General features: G+C 43.1%; 1 protein-coding gene across 9 annotated transcripts in view; it reads left to right on the top strand.

Moving 5' to 3' along the window:
* Positions 1–13,460, top strand: part of LOC132911461 (transcription factor Sox-2) — a 360,539-nt gene that overhangs the window by 8,012 nt on the left and 339,067 nt on the right. For 8 of the 9 annotated variants that reach the window (XR_009659004.1, XR_009659000.1, XR_009658998.1 and 5 more), the window contains exon 2: positions 10,308–11,465. The gene's annotated coding sequence lies outside the window, so the exon portion shown is untranslated. The remainder of the gene's footprint in view (positions 1–10,307; positions 11,466–13,460) is intronic. The other variant, XR_009659001.1, reaches the window with a different exon arrangement.

Below are 13,460 nucleotides of genomic sequence, written 5' to 3'. Positions count from 1 at the left end.
CTACAACTCGTCCTCCAATCGAGTTCCTCGCTTTTCTTTTATCATCCAAATTGGCTGCCCCCCTTGAACGATTCAAGATTACATTTGAATCTCGATTAGTTAGCGACTTTGGATGTTCAAGTGGAAAGATCGGGAAGCTAAAAGTAGAATCTTGCTACTCGCCATTTGAATCTCGAATCACAAGTTGACGAATAACCTAAATCGCGAAATGTCAAAGAGTTGAAAGCAAAATCCTACCGAATGTCGACTTGTTTACGAATATTTGTCGAAAGAAAAGTAGAAAAACAGAGACAAAATCCGATCGTTCGTCGGGGTGTTCGAGCCTGCAGACCATCCGAACGGGTTTCACCGTGAATACTCAGGGCATTTAAGTGTGGAGTTCATTCGAAGGCGCATACACACTGGCAGGACAGCGTGCGTGTGTATATTTCGTGAGAGTAGTGGCGCTTTACTTATGGAACGCATTGTTCTATTGTGCACGGGAGATGAGCGCATTACTGTCCCTTGTCCCCCTTTTCGAGCAACCCCGGGACAATATCGTGCCGTCGTTAATCAGGCATCGTTCCTGGACGAGCCACATAGTAATTCGCGGAGGTTTATGCTCGCGGAGCGCGCATTTAGATTCACAACCCGCTATAGCTGTGATACTAGCTTAGACGTGATACTGGAAACTCGATAACGTTAGTTATAGACTTGGATTTAACGGTCCGGATGACGTTCCGGATCTTCGCTGTTCAGAATCTCATTCCACCGACATACCGATACGTTTTCACCGATTCTTCATTTTTATTCGTATAAAAATGCCTAAATTATGCGTACGAAATTCCGATGATCGTTTTGAATTTTCTTACGCACCGTTCCAAGCAATTGGTGCATCGTTTTCCGTGTTAATTTGATTTTTATAACCACGCCTCTCTTTTTTTCTGTCTTTGGAAGCCTATTAATCGATATTTTTCTTATACGAAAGAAAATCATTTTCGATAAGATAGAGAATAGCCAAGCACGGGAGAAGGGAGAATCGAAAGGAAAAAACGTCGGTGTTCGGCATGGAAAATCACCACCTATCGACGATTTTATATTGACGAATTTTTCTTTCCACGTAATAATCGGAGGAATAGAAACGTGAGTTATGAATCGGTACAGACGTAATGGTGATGGCAGCGGAATAAGGAGGAAGAAGAAGAAGCAGAAGGACAAGGGTGCTCGTGCGTGTAAAACACGTATACGTGTATTCGCGAGCAGCAAGGAGTAGGAGATAAAGTGTTCGCGACGAATCTACGGAATGGGGTGGAAGCACAATGCTCCAACAATGACGCTATTGTGGAAACGAATAACACATAGTCCTGCGCTTTACCCTGCGTTTCGTCGTGAGTAAGCTGCATAGCTGAATCAAATGAATACGAGAGTGCCATCGCTAAGACACGCTTGCAGGCGTCTGCGCTGCAAGAAAAATTTACAATCGAATCGAAACTCGAAGGTGATAAAATCCTACACAAGTGCAAGTTTATATTATGCATCGTGCTTGGAATTGTCCGTATATCGAATTCTACGTGATCAAAACAAGAGATTCATCTTAACATTTACGAGACTGCTTGCCATATCTTTGCAAGTTTGAACGATAGCAAACAGAGGATGTCGGGCGCGTTGCTCCATATACGAGCGTGAATATTCGGAACACGCGAGGAAACTTACACAGGATAGTGGGTCGTGTAAGCCAGTAGTTCCGGTCGCTTATGCGTCAGACAGCGTCGCACGCTCCACGCTGCTTTCAGGAAATAACGGATATGAATGCTGCACGGAGTCCTCCGTAGAACTTTGAGCGCTTTTATTCGAGGGCATTACGTTCCTTGACACGAATCTTCCCGACGTATGCTTAGAGCTTTCTTCCTATTCGCTGATAATGCAAGATTCTAATCAGCAGAATAGACACTGTCAGACGTTTTCATTTGAACGAGAAACCATTGCGAAACTTCCAAGTTGTCTAGTTATTACCTCGATACGGATAACTCCTTACGTTCGTTAAAGATCGTTATTTTAATATTAATATTTACAAAAGATCTGGATTGCTCCAATACACACAAGTTCTTCTTGCGACCATCGATAGTAATTATCACGTACACGTTAACACGATAAACAAGTATTAGCACGATCTAAATTCTCTATTTATCGCTACAATTAAATAACAAAAAATTTTTTATACAATTCACCAAATATCCTGTCTTGCGTGCATTAAATATCAAATTTTCGAATTACCAGTAATCCAATTAATAAGACACTAGCGGAATGTCTGGAACCCCCTGACAGACGACTACGTATGTTAGTGAATTTCGAAACTTTGAAAAAGGAGGTTGCAAAAAATAATGATGCTAATAAGATGGCGGATACAATGGAGTCAGAGTGCACACGTAAGTAAAGTAGTATCATCGGAATGGCTCGAAGGGGTAGAAGGTCGACGAAGAGGTCCAGCGGAGGGCAATACCGTGGACGGGGTAGGTACGTAGGCAGATTTAATTAGCATGGACCAACGGAGGCCCTCGGGGGTTGCCGGGGGTGCGGACGAGGGCAGTTCGAGCGTTAAAGTTAAATGACGGTTGGCGGTTGCTTATTCTTCCCGGCAACTGATGCTTGATAATCTGCGAAATCTCCCCGCCGGCTCTCAATTCTGCTCGATAGTTGGCTGCCTGTGCAGGCCAATTCTCTCAATGGAACAACTCAGCCACGGACTGACTGGCTTAATTGTAGTTGCTACGTCTCCTCTACCCCGATTTCGTTTTTTTTCTTTCATTTCTCCCTCTATCCCACGTCAGGAGTCGTTTCCTTCGTCCCGACATACGTTTCAGAAAATATTCTTGTCCAGGATGATGGCTTGAAATCCGTATAAAATATTCGTGGTAACTCGAATAAAGGAAAAATATTAAACCGTAAATGGTGAGATGGAATCTATCAGATCTCAGCGATCTTTACTTCTCTAGTGATTTTAAACGAAACACGCGATGTATTATCTTTTTTATCTTTTCGATTATCCGTAAGCTGGACATATTGTGTGTTCGTTCACGTAGCAAAATAATCGCTATCGTGACCAGTTACGCGTTAATATCTAAAATAGCAACGCGTTTCTTATAATTTATTAAATAACTTTTAGTTATATATACATAGGTATATTCGATGACTAATTCGGCTGACTGCGAATCATGACCAAGAGCGGTATGATTATTACGCAAGGAACTTTCTGTTTGTGTTTAGAATTTATTCAGCGAGCGTACATTTCGCGGAACATTTCGTGGAAAGGATCGTCATGCAATCGTGCGAGATCCGGCATTAACCTATTCCGCTTTGTCGCGTGCGTGTAGCACCCTACTCCCTCCAGGGGATCTTCCATCCCTCTTCGCTCTTTTTCGCCGTCCGACACCCATCCCAGTGCCAGGATTCCCCGCGCCTCGCCTTTCCTCCGCAATTTTTCCGCCACATTTGCCTTTGTCTCGCGACAACAATGCATCGCCTCTACTGCGATGACATAAAAATATGTGCACCGATGTCTCTCTTTCTCTTCGCTCCGCCTTTCTCTCCGTCTGTTACTTTTCCGCTTGTCTCTTCTACCATCTCCAGCCCATCCACCCTCGGTGCTCTTCTTTCATCCTCGTAATAGACGAACGTCTGTCGGTATCGCGGAGGCGGCCTCCACGCGCGAATTAATTCGGCTTGTCAGAAGACGAATACCGCGCGTTCTCGCGATCGGTGATTTCCTTCCCGTGATTTTTACCGCCTGGAAAAACACAGCTACCGATATAGAACACGATGGACTCTCTTCGTGCATCCAGATCAGCCATACTGTTGTTCGAATCAGTTCCTCGTTTTTTTTTTTTATATTTCTCCTCGTTGAGAAAATTTCCTTTTCGCTCCTTCGCCGTTATTTCGCGCATTAATGTTGCTTCATAATATACATATAAGTTCGAATATCACGAACGAAGTTGAAGATTGAATTCAAAGATGTAGAAGTTCGGGCGACTGAAATAACCCTACTTCGCTATATCCTACTGGCTCAAACGACTCTACCTTATCCAAATAATTCCTTCTTCGACTCTAATCTGACAACAGCGTCTAAGTACAAAGGTCCAATCGACGTGAAAACGTCGGCATCCGATAAACAATCGCGGAAGAACCGCGGCGAACGATTATCGCCGCGGACACCTGTGCCCTGCGCGCCAATTCCTAGACCTTGCGGTGATATGAAAAGAAAAGGCCGCGGCTGCGGAGAATATTGTTCTCGACGGCGACGCCGGGCGTCGTCGCCGGAATTTTCGCCGTCGAATGCTCGAACAATGAGCATGCAAATGATCGGCCGAAGATCGATATCGGTCCCTGGCTGCGATCAGAATTTTCCCGCGACTGGTTCCGGGGGCAGCTCTGCCCTTTCGTCCATCCCCCTCCCGACCCCCTTGCCCCCGCGCGAGACAAAAGGGGGCCGGCGCCGGTTGACAATGGCCCGATGGCATTACGTATGCAGGCACAGGGCTCCGCTCTTTTCGAATTCGTTGCATTCTGCCTCTGCCTTTCCGCCGCCGCCCCCTCCAACCCCTTTCCATCTTTTTCCTCCTACGTTTGCCCTCCGAACCTCTCTTCTCCTAGCTGTACAAGCTCGTTCCGTTCCGTTCTTCTGCTCTTCGTTCTCCTCCGATCCGCACGCCCATCCTCGCGGTTCCATTCTGCAAATTGCAATCGCCAATCTGCCGGCCCTTTGTCTCGTTGCTCTTTTTCCCGCAGCCCTTCAACCACCGGCGAAGCTTCTGGAAAGCGTTAATTGAAGGGGTGCGACCAGAGTATGCGGTGCATTCTTTTTTAAGCTTCTCCCACTGCTTTTCGATGTCCCTTTAATTGTATCACCGATCGACGAACACGCGAAATTCTAGAAACACGCGGTATTCAGGCAGACGCTGATCCTCCATGGGATGATGCTTGTTCCGCGTCGGTTCTTACGACGCATGTGATACATAAAGTGTTCCACAAGGAACGACTGTATCAGTATGCGTGGTAGATTATTCCGAATCCCGATATGGAGTATCACACTAGACTCGTAGCAAGGATGAGCAGCTTACTGCTTGCGACACTCAGCCTGACTCTACATTTCAAATCGTTAACCTCAGTTCAGTGGTTCAGTCTGTGTTCACAATGCCTTTTCAATTTTCAAATATAGAATACGCTGGTTTCTATAATAGACTGGCAAGAACTGTTAAAACATCGTATGAATAGAGAATTGAAAACTTCCTTTGGCACATACCTGTAAGTTGAAAGAAAGATGAAAAAAAGATACGCATACTATCTCTTCAAGTAAATCAATATGTAAATCATGCACCAATAACCACGGTGTATATGACCTTTCTTTATTCAGAATGGCCCACCAGATATACTGGCAAAGTTAAGTCGGTATTCTGTTGGAACACGCGATGTAACAAACAATCGGGAGCAGTTTTGTTGAGGTGGGAAGGAAATGACAAAGATCGTGGAAGGAAACGGAGAATCAGAAAACGAAAGAGAGAGCGGTAGAGGGAAACAAGCTGCGCGAAGGTAGTGGGAAGAGAGCATCGACTGCATAGAATCTAAACTGTACAATGGTTGGTAATATCGAATAGGAGGGAGTTACCGTGTACGATGCCGGACTATTCAATGCAATAATTATAAATTGGTGTCTTTCAACTGGGTGGCAAATCGACACGTAACGAAGCCACTGTAACTACATCCACGGCAACTTTGCGCCGCTTTTGATTCTGTCATACCGTGCGCGCCTCATCTACCTTGCCCCCCTTCCCTCTTTTAAACATGCGGTGGAAACCACGCGTGAAATCGCGAAAATACACGGAACCACGTAGTCTACTGGATTTATAAATATCCAACTGGCACAAGCCAGCCTCGATTCGAGTGCGACGAAAATTACGTTTAATATCGATTCTTCGCTATCTGATGAGCTCGACTAGATCCGATTGAATCGAAAGGAAATGAACGACGTTGATCGATGTATCAGCATCACTGCCGATAAACATAGACAATCTGGAAATGTGTCATCTAGATCCTGATCGTCCCTTTTCGAAAGATAACATTAATACGATTTTAAAAATATACCGCCCTGAAAGTATCAGTTCGATCGACCTGTGCCTTGATGATACTTGCACGCGTGCAGACAATTACGTAATTAGAGCGGAATGCGTGATTCATCGTTACGTGGTTTATGCTTCCAAGATCATCCAGCGCATCCTTTTAGCTAAGATAACAATGCAGTATTAAGAATATATCGTTGGAAAATACCAGTCTAATCGATCTGCGCCTTGATGATACCTACACACGTCCAGACAGTTACGTAATTAGGGCGAAATACATGACTCATCGTTACATAGTTCATGCATCCAAAGGTTCACCCTAACATGGCACAGGTACGGAACCACGAAGCATGGCCCCGAGGCAGTTACGAACTTAATGAAGCTGTTTTCCGTTTAATTAGAATCCCACCGTGATCCTTCCATTCTTAGACGGGTCTCGCGGTTAATCCTTGCTCCCGCGATATTAAGACGGCAGCCTCGCTCCTTACAAAGCGGGCCGCGTGCACAATATCGCGAGCCACATTTACCGAGCCTTTATGCACTCTGGAAGCTCGCGCAGCAAGTGTGCACGTACACGCGTACCTCGTATACATTATTTGCAGATGCCGCGCCTGCGATTTTTATTGCATCGGAATTTGCTGCAATCCCTCTTGCTGAAATTTGCGCGAAGCTGCATCGCGATTCTTATTCACCATTCTGGAGATTTCTATTTTGTGCGTTTGACATACTTTCTTATCCCTTACGCTCGCGTCTTACGCGAGAATCCTTTCTGTCGACGATCGCTTTTATCCGTTCAAGCTGCAGCGTATTAATTTTTAATATACTCCTTGATCACGATCATCATGATTTTTAAGATATTACATAATAAGTCTGCATTCAAGCGATTCGAATTCAAACAACTTGAAATCATCTTATCGATATGTTGTTTATATAATTATTTGTTGGCATATAGCAGTCCAGGTAATGAATTTTATGCGAAATTGAAAGACATAGAATACATGTAATAACGAAAAGTACAAAATATTCTACAATTTTCTGTTTAATTCGTTTCTTCGGTTGCGCTTGTAAAAATATGAATTATTGCATAACTATTCGCAAGCAACATGATTACTCCGAATGAGAGCGTTATATTTTTTAGGTCGGTATCATACACATTATCTAAATATGCGACAAATCGAATTCATGTCGTACTCGATGAACGAGTTAAGCAACCGATTAAGTAGGATAATCGTACAGGACGATATAGTGTCCTGCAAAGCTCAGGAAGACGGTGTCGATTCTAAGCTGGAGACGGCATGGACGGTGCTTGGCCGTCGTCGTCGGCAGCCATGCCGTGGGGCCGGCGCTCTTTTATTTCGAAAACAATGGAAGGGCGCTTTGTTTCAGGCATTGTCAGGCGGACAGTAACGCGCGCACAAAAGTTATAATGAAACGCTATTTATTTAAATGTATAGGTGCCACGGTGCCACCAGCGAGCCCCCTCGGCTTTCCTCCACCATCGCGGTTCACAAACCCGCCTCTTTGTGTACGTGCACGAGCACCAACACCGTCTCGGTCACCAAGCGAGCCGTTCTTATTCCGTATTCTTTTATCCCGCTATCACATTTACGGTGCCATTCTTCCCGCGGCAATTGTCTTCTTAAGGCGATATAAGAAGCGGCGCGTGCGCTGACCGAGGCGCGTTTTCCTCCTCGTTGATTAAAAATCGTGAATCGATGTCTAGAGAACCGAGACAACCCTGTTCGACTTTTAACCGCTCCTATATGTTCGACTCTTTAGGCCTGCAGTTAATTGTTTATTCGACAATTGCAACGTGAACGTCATGGCCGAAGACACGTGTATGCCAGCGTTCTAAAGTATACGGACACTTGATCACTTTTGATAGAATATAATTCAATTATAAAATTACAAATAGGAGCACCGATAATAATTTTATCCTCTGAATAGAATTATCCTCAAAACTGTCGTAAAGCATTATGGCATGATCTATTTTACGATTATTCGTTATCCTGCTGCTAAAGTACGGAGGATGTTGATAGACCTTGTACTTTTAATTATCGTTGGTTTCCCATTAATTCACATATTTCTCTGACATTCACGTACTGTTATTACAAATCGAGCAAGATGTTCACATACTCATGTGTTGATATTTTGAGACCAGAGAAGCACTGCTTGAGAAAGCAGTACCGATAACAATTGCCTTTATTGATGATCCAATGAAGAAGGTAACCCGATATCTCGTTGGGGGGACGTCTATTTCATTGAAGCAAATAGAATGATGATTTTATGATGGTCGAGGCTACGTGCGTTACCAACTCCTCGATTCATAGAATCGTGGAAGATTTTTCGGAACGGCTCTGTAGAACTAGGATTCGGATAATTTGTCTAATTGCTCTGGATTACCGACGGCTAAATGAAGATCCAAGCACAATGGCAGAATTAACTGAGACAGAGGAATGCAAAGTTACGTTTAAGTGGGAACAACTGTAACAATTAGATGCATATCCGGAGATCTTTGGGAGTGAATGCAATTAGATACCGCTGGACAAACGGGCGTATTATAAATTGCATCTCATTCGGAGAAGAAGACAACGGTTCAGGCTTAATAATCGTTTCCTGCGGTTCGCCGACGCCTGCGCAGAAATAATCACTAATTCGTGCCATAATGAAATAATGGTTTGCCATTTGAAACGGCGCGTCTGTGCTCAAGTGCGAATCAATCGTTCGTCAGATTTTCTTCTCGGTTTGTTACTCGACGATTTTGCCGAACAGAATACTTGAAATTACAATGTAATTCTATGTTAAATTTTATCATTTGTGTTACACAGGGTATAAAGGGTATTCGTTTAATCGGAGTCGTTTTTCTTACGAGCTGTTCAATTTGCTTACACTGAAAATTTTCCTCACCGAAATCTCCACTACAAATAGATTACCGCGACTTAATTCTTGATAGTGGCAGACTGATGGAACACGTTGCGTCTACTTATATAAGATCCTATTTAAGAGACAATTCATGAATTTTCCGTATTTTTTCGAGGAAGAAGGTTCTTTCATCGCGCGTGCAATTTATCGCGGAGCTTCGGAGCTGCTCGAAATTACGTCCACGGAATTTCGCGACAATGGCCATGGAAGTCTCATCACATTCTAGCTGTCGACTGCGATGCATATGAGCTAACGTGCATGCCCGGCTGTTCCTCGTTTCTTTCTTCCCTCGTGATAGAAAGGGAGCGCGTCTCTTTCTTCCTCTTGGCTCCTTTTCGATTTGAGAAAAAGAGTCGCACGACACCTGCGATCTGGCCTATCTTTCACGAATATGCTTCGCGGCGGAGGAAGAAAGGGACAGTTCCTTTCAAACGTGTCGAATGAATCGACAATGATGATATCGAGGGATTGGGTGTAACAATGCCCCGCGCCGTATGGTTCGAGTTCATTTTAGGGTGGAGGAAGGTAGGACCCTTGGTCTCGAAAGATCGAACCTCGACCACGTGTTAAATATTCGGGGGGATTTTCGTTTCTCGCGAATCTATCGCTCTTCGATTCTATGAAAAGTGACGAAGCAGCCGAAATTTATTGTTGGATGCTTTAGTCATTTGGAAAAACATCTAGGGTGGAGTAGAAATTTTATATGTATTGGTAATGGTTACTGATATCCAAAAATTTTTTAATAACACAGATGTTTGCTAGTGATAAAAAGTAATGTGCGTTACCAATATTGGTTATGTGTAACGAAAAAGTATTCTCATCGCTGATAATGATTATTCGTAACCAAAGAACGTTTTCATTATCGATAATGGTTATTCGTAACCGAAGCAATAATCATCATTAATAATTGTAACCAAAGAAATTTTGATCATTTAAACACTCAAGAATTAATATTATCTAATCATTTAATGTTTAGAAAAATCACTTGAGGACTTAGTAATCACTGTCATTTCAATAAAAATGAGCTATTTTTCAATGACTTCACCATAAAAATTAACAAAATAACTATTATTTTTATCTGTCGTTTATTTTTCTTGTTGCGTGCAAAAATAACGATATCCGAAATTTTTTAATAAAGAACTCATCTATTCATGGTGATATATTAATTCTACGATGAAAACTCTATTTATACTTTGTTATATTAATCGTTCCTCCTTCTTTTTATGAGTAACGAAAGCAAATAATATTCTAAGGAAGTAGAAGCTTCAATTAATTATAACCATTTCTTTTCACAAGAGAATTGCTTCGAAACATTAAACATATTATATAAAATTGACTTACATTTGGATTATTTACCTTCGCTCGTCTACGAAGTGTCGTATCGAATATTATTTATTCTTTGGATATGTACCTGTGCCTCATCTCTGTTGCGGTAACATGCCGAGTGAAGTGGTGGGGGCGCGACGTAGTGGGGAGATACGGTGGCACGCAGCGATCAGTTCCATGCTGCGCGCGACACGGTAAACGTTGTCATAACGTCCGTTCTCGTTCTCCACTCGAAAATAGTGTGCTTCCGCGATTTTTTCGGCCGTGAAAGTGACATCTATCTACGTAGCATCTTGTTTCGTTTTCCTATTCGATTTTTACAGAGCACGTATTTGTACGCGTCGGAGGTGTCGGAGTGATCAGTGTTTTTTCTCGTGGAGTGACATATTAGTGACGAATATCGCGTTGACAGTGTACCAAACGTCGTTTAACAAAGGAATCGTCCCCCTGAAAGGAACATTTCGTGCAAAATAGCTCAATTATCGAGTAAAAACATTTGTCCTTCTCGTATATCGGAGTTCATCAATTCGCGGGTGTCTACCTAACCTCATCTTGACCAACGTAGTACAAACTCCAAACATTTCTGGAAGATGATTCGTTATTGCAAAAAGAGCAGCCAATCAGAGCTCGTGGATTCCGTGGACCAGGAATATTCTTCTTCTTCCTGCATAACTTTTTGGCGGGACAACATGTGGACGTCACGTATTACGCAGTGTGCCGTGTTTTGAAATGCGAGAACGAAGATAAAAACGGTGTTTGTTATGTGTCTCGAGGTCAATGACGCGCGTAATTAAATTCCAGCCGTTCGTATTTATTATATCTCAATAAGTCGTAGAACGCGCGATGTTGTCTTTGCCGTGGGCAGTGGCCAAACCGAGGCGATTTCAGCGGAAATCGCGTTTCTCGGAATCGCGTGTGACTGACGCTATGACACGAGGACAATGCTCGGAATTTCGGTTTTGAATTTTGCCTTGACGTGACACGCGTCGACGAGGCTCGATGTAGTGCGCGGATTGCTATGACATTTGGCTTTGACTGAGTGGCTGCTAGAGTGCCGTATCTCTATCATCCCCGGGGGATCTGATTTATGTTGCACGTGTACCAAATTTCCTGCGACATCGTTGATCGGTGAGTACAGCTTTTTAAATACTGCTTTTTAACGCTTGGTTCACCGCTCGTTCACCAATCGACGCCATTGCATCTCATTTATGGTCTCACCTGTAGTTTGCGGAATCGCAAGTCTCGCGAAACGATTACGCACTTTTGTTAGATTAACTCCGATTAGATAATTCTATTCAGGTCGTAACAGATGTTTACATAGATACGTCTTTTTCTGCTTGGTTTCTGGTTTTATCACGTATAGCCGACTGTAATTTCCTTGAAACTCAAGGCAAAGTTAGTCGGTTTTATATAATATAGATGTGAAATATAATATATTTTAGAAGTACACGTGTAAAGTCTCCAACCAGTAGATAATAAAATTTTTATTTTCGCATGTTATTTATATACGATTATCGATGGTTATCTAAATATTCTTCTAAATTTTTACGTCATTTTATTTCTTAAACTTAAATAAAAAAAGAGGTAAACGAGTGATAATCAACAAGTGAAATATTATTTCTCATTACTTGGTGTTTTAAAATAATTTAAAGTAATTAATAAGTTTTTGAAATTTGAATAAAATTAAAGTCATAGGGTCAGATCATGTTATACATAGTACAACTACATAAAACATTGTTTCACGATTATATTTATTATACCATTTACGTATTAATTAACGACATTAAATTCCATGTTACTTACTACTTTCGTACCGCTATAAAACTTTAATACTATGAAAATAGAATGTAGAGGCTGATAAGAAAAGACGCCTCTTTCATGGGGGAATAAGCATATTAAAAGGAGAATTTGCTTCTGACAAAATATTCGTAACTTTTTTAAAATAATTAGCACGCCAATGAGTTAATCTCTAAGCAACCACAGGAAAAGATCTCCTTACTGAACCAAAAACACAGCGTTCAGGATTCAACTCGTAAGTAACTTCCGGGGTCCAACTCCTCAAAAAGGGAAAGAAAGAAAGGTTCGTGGTAAAAAGAAAGAAAAATATCTATATAGAGTCCTATTCCTGGGAAACGAGGAAACGATCAGCGATGCATAAGCGGCTGCCGATACAATCGTGCGCCGCTAGAGAGAAATTGAAATTCTTATCCGAGGCGTGCGCGGCTGAAAGGCTCTCGCGAATCGTATAAAGGCCTCATCAGAACGATCGCTCGAATATCCTCGTTCGAGTTCCGTTGAGGCAAAACGTAAAGGGGTGGGGGAGTTGCCGGTGAGGGCCAAAAATGGGGGAATAAAAATGGGGGGTAGGGGGTTGACGGAAGAAGAGAGGAGGCGCTGGTGGAAGTGACGTTGGATATAGCTGCGGGTTAGGCACACTGGTAAAGGTGGTGGTTGGTCGGGGGTGGCGAGCATAGAGGGTGGGCAACATAAAAGGCCAGCAACCCCTATTCCATGCAGGCTTCAATTGTTTCGGTTAGGCAGCGTTCATTTGTTTTTCTTTGCGTGCGCTTTTGCACGCTCCTCTGCCCTTCTACTCTCTTGTTGTTTCTCTTCCTTACCCTTTGCACCCTCTATCGTGTCATCCATTCGTTTCTTCCTCTTCTTCTTCTTCTTCTTCTTTTGCTTCATACCCTTCCTTTTCTATTTTTTTAGTTGCTTGGCCTCTTCTGGTCTTTGAGTTTCTCTCGCTTTTTACCACGTTTCTTTCATCGTTTCTCTCTTTTTCTCTTCTCGACTCTCTCCACCCCAACTTTTATTCACAGGACGCACGTCAAATGTAGATCGCCTTTTCCCCGTCAGTGCTCGTTCATCTCGCTCACCCCTTGTCGCGCGAGGTGTATTAAAATCGACCATTGTTATCGTAGGTAGAGGGGGGGTGGTTCGCTAGCGGTTTCGGGGTGGGAACGAGGTGCTCCGTCAGCGGTCTTCAACGCGACCGCAAGGATCGTGCGCCCTGAAAGCTTTTGAAATAACACACCTTCCGTGAATCCCCTAGTCTGCGACTTGCACGACCAAATACAGCACGCGAGATCTGCAGCCACCTGTGAACGTGTGGCTATTTGG

Source organism: Bombus pascuorum, chromosome 10, assembly GCF_905332965.1.
Source record: "Bombus pascuorum chromosome 10, iyBomPasc1.1, whole genome shotgun sequence".
Classification (NCBI taxonomy): Eukaryota; Metazoa; Arthropoda; class Insecta; order Hymenoptera; family Apidae; genus Bombus; species Bombus pascuorum.
Note: the sequence above shows the minus strand (reverse complement) of the source record. Positions and strands in the feature narration are given on the sequence as shown.